The following is a 7,048-nucleotide window of genomic DNA, read 5'->3' on the forward strand; positions in this document are numbered from 1 at the left end:
AGCTTGCCACAGAGCTTATTTTCTGCGATGGTCCGAAATCCAGTGGTAAAATCCAATAGGCTTTTTGATGAGGGAACCAGGGTAAGGCTAACTTCTGCATCGGCCTACAGGAAAGCCTGGGGCACTCCATTGGTAATACTCCACTCCAATCTCAAGCACACATTTGCCCAGTGAAATCTGCATAAACGTAGCCAGCCAATCAGGATGTGCCTACTTGAATATGTGAAGACCACACAGTATACAAAAATATCAAAATATTAATGTAAGTTTTGATTCACATGCAGTGTAAATCAAAGCTAAATTTAATCTTTATTGTTCCAGTGTAAATGCATTTTTCCCTTGTCTAGCTATGTTATATGTGATACTTCTCACTGCCTCAGAAATGTGTGTCGCAATATCTTATATGATAATAATATCAGCATAGCATGATGCAAACAGCTTATTCAAAAAGGCCAGAGTAAAATACTGTAAATAGCTCTTTCAATGGGATGATAGTCATAGCTTTAGTCGAGGCTGGTAGCTGTCAACAAGGCAACAGGCACAATACACAAAAATAAAACAAAGATTAAATATTTAATGGAGGCCTTACAAGTCAGTGGGGTGTCAAGAAAAGGGGAAAAAAGCATTTAAAAGCCGACAACTGTTATATTTCCCTCATTTTTTTTTTTTTTTAACCTCAGTTTTAATTTCTTATGTTTGTTTGTGTTGCACAATAATTACACTGGTAGAGGTTCACAAGTGTGCAGTTGCCTTGTTTAGTATCAAACTTCCCCAGGAAGTAAATTTTCATAGAGTAGGTGGGATAGAATTATATGAAAGATGTCATACAAGCATTCTGATTTTATTCTCAATAAGACTTTGGAAAAGTAAAGATAAGGCAAAGAAACATTCTCACAGTCCCAAAGGTATACCTATGCAAGTTTTTGATACATTTGGTTGGCATCCAGAGAACTCATGTAAGCTTGCATGAGGAATTCAGCAGGAATTCTCTATTTGGTTAAAATTGGTTCAGAGTAGAGCCAAAAGCTGAATGATGCAGGTCTTCTTATTTATGTCAATGATGGAATTCAAATAATTCCCCAACCCTTGCATATAAAGCGATAAGGTGATCGATGCTCAGCATCCTCTCTGCTATTTGGAAAATCTGTTTACTTTTTTTAATTTAAATTTTAAGGAGAGGGATTGATTAAAATTCCAGCCAGCAGTTTCACAGAAGCCTGTTTTGGAGGGCAAGTTCAACAGTGTGGTTTTAATAAGTAAAATGGATCAACAACCACTGAGATTTTAGGGTTTGGTTGTTATATTCACTTTTCCCAGGGAGATGAAATCATAATGCACCACACTGACCTTGTGCAAAAATATAATGAATCCAACTTGATTTCATTAACATACAATTCTTCTGTAATCAGAACAGCTGTCAGGTTTCTGGTAGAATGCACAAAGAGAAGAAGAGAGAGGAGAATGACTTAAAGAAAAATACAATGCTGCTCTGTAAGCCTGCCTTTGTTTACCCATGGTTAAGCTTAAATCCATGGTTCTATTGTTGCCTTCAGGAATGGTAAACAGCTCTCTTTTCCATTCCCTTCCTGCATGCACTCATCCATCCATTCATCAAGCTTTCTTCACTTTGCTGCAAAACTTCTTTGGGCCAATCTCTCTCTTCTTCTCTGCCTGACTGTTACCTCCTCTCTTCCTGTCTATCTCAATCTTGGCGTGGAGGACCCACTCCATATGTAGATGTAAACCTTAGACTGTATATAAAGATGACGTGACGTGACGTGACGTGACGTGACGTGACGTGACGTGACGTGACGTGACGTGACGTGACGTGACGTGACGTGACGTGACGTGACGTGACGTGACGTGACGTGACGTGACGTGACGTGACGTGACGTGACGTGACGTGACGTGACGTGACGTGACGTGCAAATAATGTAACCAATGCAAGATGGCAACAACCATATCCAGTCAATTTCATTATGATTTTTTGTACTGTGAGAAGAATAAAAACGTGTCATCCATCTTGATATATCCTACACACTGGACCTTTAAGTCATAGAGTAAAGAAAAGAGGCAGAGAATAAAGAGATAAATTAGCAAGAACTTGAGGGGCAGAGTAGAGTTTACTCGAATTGTAAATATTCATGAGTTGTAATGTCTATAGAAGTTTCTAGTTGGTGCCTCTTGCCTTCTTTCATCTTTTTATTTTACTTCAATCAATTAAAAATACATGTTTACTTAAAAGAGGCACCAAAGCATATTCATAAACTTGGTCAATGCAATCCAGTTTTACTTTGGCGGGTAAAAGGGCAACTTTCTCTCAACTTAATTTTTTTCATTTTGTGTTTCAGTGCAGCTCATAACACTGACCGCAGCCTCAGTGCAGTACAGTTTACTAGCTGGCAAGTACAAGTACAGTTGAGTGGTGACTTAACATGACATCACATTTAAAAATGTAGTACTAGTAGTATAAGTTGTAAATGTAATGATAGTAATATCACCCAATGATGCAGTAGTGACTGTGCTAATAGCAGCAGTAGTTTTAATTGAGAAAGTAGTAAATTTGATGTTTTCTAAAGCTTCCCAAGGCTCATTTCAGTCTCTCTCTCTCTCTCTCTCTCTCTCTCTCACACACACACACACACACACACACACACACACACACACACACACACACACAGAGACACACACACACACATTACAGAGTTTCTGAGTGTGTTATTGTAGTAAATGCAGGTGATGAAATGTACAGCTGCAACACATTTAACAATATCATATAGAGCCAGTGGTATTCTATCCTGCACCTATTCTTATTATCAGGGGCACTCACAATGACTTAAATTAGAAGTCCCATTAATCCAACAGTGTAATCCCTCCATTGCATGGAGCGGCCTATTCAGCCTGAGTGTGGATTAGAGAACACTGAGACCCTGTGTTGGTGGTCACTGGTGTATAACACCTCATAAAGATAATATGTTGTGTGTGTGTGCGTGCATGTGTGTGTGTTTCTCACTGTGCTGGTGGTCAGCATTGTAGAGCGCAGAAAGTCTGTATGTGTGTGTATGTGTGTGTGTGTTGGGGGGGGTATGTTGTACATGTGGATAATGTGCTTCTTTTCTTCCTTTGTGGTTACCTGGTGAAGGGGAAAATCCCTGTGAGGTGGTCTCCTCGCAATGTGGACGACGTAGAAGGGGGCCTGTAACAGAGGAAACAGTGAATTAATAAAATAAGCCCCCCTGAGTCGCACACTATTTCATGTCAGATGGCTTAGAAACAGGTTGGAAGGGAGAGTTTTAAAGAATAAAGCAAAGCAGGGGCCATTTGCGAGTATTTTAATCCAAACCCGTCCATCCAGAGGTTTACACGTGTGCTGTGAGTTTAGTAAACCTCACTGCATGCGGATCATATTTCATACAACTTTTTTCACATTTTTTTCACTTTGTTTCTTGTGTGGTCATACACTCATTCAAAAGGCTTATTTGGAACCATCGACCTCAAAAGGCTTCTCTACTCAGACACCAAATCAGCCATTTTTATATTCACTTTACTGTCAATCACCCCTCTTCTCACACTCGCTCAATCATGTTGGTCACACTGTGTCCTTTATTATTAGTATGCACAGTATGTCTAACTATCTATAAAATCCTAATTCCAACCCCTGCAGTGGGAAAAAAAGAGTAAATGCACCTTTTGACCCCAAACGCATCTCATTCCCTGAGATCATTCATTAAACGCAAATTAGAATTGGTGGGGTAAGAAACGCAGATGGCGAATGGGAAACTGAAACAGTAATAATAATAAACATTTATATCCCTCTGCTGCAGTATGGGGAAAAATCTATACAGTACAGCCTTCATACACTCATGAAAAGGTATCGGTCAGAGACGCACGGCTGCACAGCTCTCACTGGAGCTTGGAATGAATGTATTCATCATGCGCTGTTGTTGCATCCCAAATGGGGACAATCTTAAGAGGTGGTCCTAAACATAAAACAGTTTATCTTCATTCAGAGCAATGATGCATAGTGGTTTGTGTCTGTTTGTGTCTGTGTGTGTTTGGGCGTGTGTCTTAGAGATGTATAGCATGTATATATTCATAGCTGACTTTTATAGCCATGAAAACAAGGCCCACTAGTCCACAGTAGCAAATAAGCAGATATTATTCCATTTCATCACCACCATGAGCTTAGTGCACATATAGCTGATTGTTGATAGTTTATTACAAACCATTTTCTATGTCAAATATGTGCATTCAGAACTGAATAGTATAAGGCTGTTCTAATGCACTGCTTGTATGTAAACCTACGAAAAGTTATGCACCACAACTTGCAAATGACCTACGTAACCATGAGCCAGTAATTTATGTAAAACCCACACAATTTGGAAAGCTGCGATCATGTAAACAATGTGCTGAGGGGAGAAAAGAAGGAAGTAGTTAAAAGCTACAAAGTGGATGAGTCCCGAAAAACAGGACTTTCCCTCAGGAGACCGATTTTTGTGTCCTATGTGAAACCAAGAGTCATTTTAAGGTATGATGTTACGTTTCTTTTCCTAAACCTTACCTATGTAACTTAACTTGACTCAACCTGACCTACGTGAATTTCAGTGGTGGATGAAGGTCCTGAAAGCCCCACTTGAATAAAACTACAGATTTCTTGCCAGAAAATGACCTTAGTAGAGATTAAAATCACCTATTAAAATATTAAGTAAAAGTCATAAAGTATCTGATATTTACTATACTTAAGTACCAAACATGATTTTACGATATAAAATGTACTCAAGTATTAAAAGTAAAAGTACAAGTAAATGCTTGCAATAAAAAAGCAAGTGGTCAGAATTTATTGAATGATGACGTTTACTTCTTCGTAACATACATCATCGAAAAAATGGATCCTACATTACACTTCTAGAAAAGCAAGGTCTTTTTAAAAACTTCAAGGACTTGAAGGACAAAATCAAGTTTTTCCTTCCCTCCCATTCCTTCATTTGTCCATCCATCTGTTCCCTCGTCCCTTCCTCCCCTTATTTGTATTAAGTAACTAAAATGCTTAGGGAAATGTAATGGAGCAAAAGTATACATTTTATTTAGGAAATGTAGTGGAGTAAAAGTGAAAGTTGACAGAAATATAAAAACTCAAGTCAAGTACAAATACTCCCCAGAATACTTAGGCACTGTAACAAAGTATTATCTCTTCTTGAAATTACACCACTGGTAACTTTACTTGCCAAAACCTATCCTACACACTTAACCTGGCTAAACCTAACATATGTAACTTGAAGAAACCTGACCTAGATAACTTTATGTTAAGTATGTAACATCATTTGTGGATCCAATTCATAAGATATCATATGAGACGTTGTATGAGAATATGTTGATGGTATGCATTAGTCTGCAGTGGTTTGGTGATACGATTATTTTTCAGCAGATAGTAACAATCACAAAAATGTTGTTATTTAGCTCTTTGGTAAAGTAAAAGAAATGCACTTCATGTTATTTTCATTTTAATGGACTATGATCATTTTATTATGGTAATATCTGTTTCAAACATCATATTTATGTCAGCAACACTAACCACATAGAGAAGAAATTAACTTTTGATTTTAAAATGTTATAATTTGCTGCCACTAAAGCTCCGCTTGCTTGCTAAACTGTCGCTGCACCCTTGAGATGCACTGCTTGCAGAGTGGAATCAACATCTCCCTATTAGACCAGCACCTCTTGTGAACCATGTGTCATTTTCATCTGCAGCCATTTTCCATTTTTTTGCAGGCCTGTTGGAATGTTTTCCAAGCCCACCAAACCAAAGTATTTTTTCATAAAATCTTGCTGTATTAATACAGGATAGATGTACCCTGGTCATGCTGTTAAAAGCACGGGTGGGCACGCACAAAGTGTCAGGTACAGTGCAGAACAAAAATCTCCTAATCCTCCAACTCATTGCTTTTCATTATTATTTCACAGGGCAGCCGTCCCAAATACATAAGGCCCCTACCCTGCTCAGCCCAGTCTGCCAAGCTCCAACGCCGGGTTTGATGTTCCTCCAACATCCAACAGGGTATGATTATTTCATTCCTTTTTTAACATAACACATCAATTATTCAACCTTTGCTAGACCAGATTTGAATTTTTTTTTTTTTTTTTTTGATTTAACAAAAATGACTGTGTGTGTATGAGTGTGGGTCTGCCCATCTAAGGGGAGACTGAATATAAAATGCTCTGCAAAGATAATACCTCATGCCTTCCATGATTGATGGATGGTGAAGGGGCGGAGTTGAAGACGAAAAAAGAATGCAAGTATTCTGGAATAAGTGATGACTGCATTAGCATAGGATGGCAAATGCTTCTTTCACTCTACGATAAATTGCCTCCCATCCCCAAGCCAAACTGTCTGCACAACAATTGTAACTGTGACAGTGTGTGTATGTGTGTCTGTGTGTGTGAAAGTGACTTCTTGAACCAATTCTGCTGGTTTTTTAGGCAGTTCAGAGTGCAGTAGCAGCGTGGCATCAAGCATAAGAAAAGATTAGATTATTATACAATGACACAAATTCATTACCTCCAGGTTGCAATGCTGTTAAGCCATTTCAAATACCCATTGGGTAGCAATAGTAAACTTTTACTCTATAAATGAGATGGAGTCCTAAAAGTTATAACTTAATCCCTAAAGCATTTCATTGTTAAATTAATTAGCTTGCAATGCACAAGCCTCTCATTAATTCATACCTTTACAAAAATGATTCCTTTATCCTTTGGCCTCATTTTTCCTCTCACTCCCCCTTTCTCTTTCTCTCCCCTGCCATTCCTCTCCTTACATCCTCATCTCTGCTAATGAGCCCACTTAAATCTATGCCAAAACACAAACAGCAAGAGAAGAAGAAATAGGTACAGTGCTTACTGGAAGCTCTGTTTGTTAAAGGATTCATCATGTGAGCTGTTTTCAATAAATAATAAATGCAAACGCTGACTTTTGTCTGCAGACGAGACTTCGGGACATGAATTATGTATTGTTATTCCTGGATAGGGCAATGCAGGGACAGGGTGGCAGTGT

General features: G+C 38.5%; 1 long non-coding RNA gene across 2 annotated transcripts in view; it reads right to left on the reverse strand.

The window, feature by feature from the left end:
• LOC121946053 (uncharacterized) overlaps positions 1 to 7,048 on the reverse strand; it is a 205,719-nt gene that overhangs the window by 22,362 nt on the left and 176,309 nt on the right. For both annotated transcript variants that reach the window (XR_015777882.1, XR_006105988.2), the window contains exon 4: positions 3,134 to 3,196. This is a non-coding gene — a long non-coding RNA (uncharacterized LOC121946053). The remainder of the gene's footprint in view (positions 1 to 3,133; positions 3,197 to 7,048) is intronic.

This window comes from Plectropomus leopardus, chromosome 11, assembly GCF_026936395.1.
Source record: "Plectropomus leopardus strain MGB_pleo_1.0 chromosome 11, ASM2693639v1, whole genome shotgun sequence".
Classification (NCBI taxonomy): domain Eukaryota; kingdom Metazoa; phylum Chordata; class Actinopteri; order Perciformes; family Serranidae; genus Plectropomus; species Plectropomus leopardus.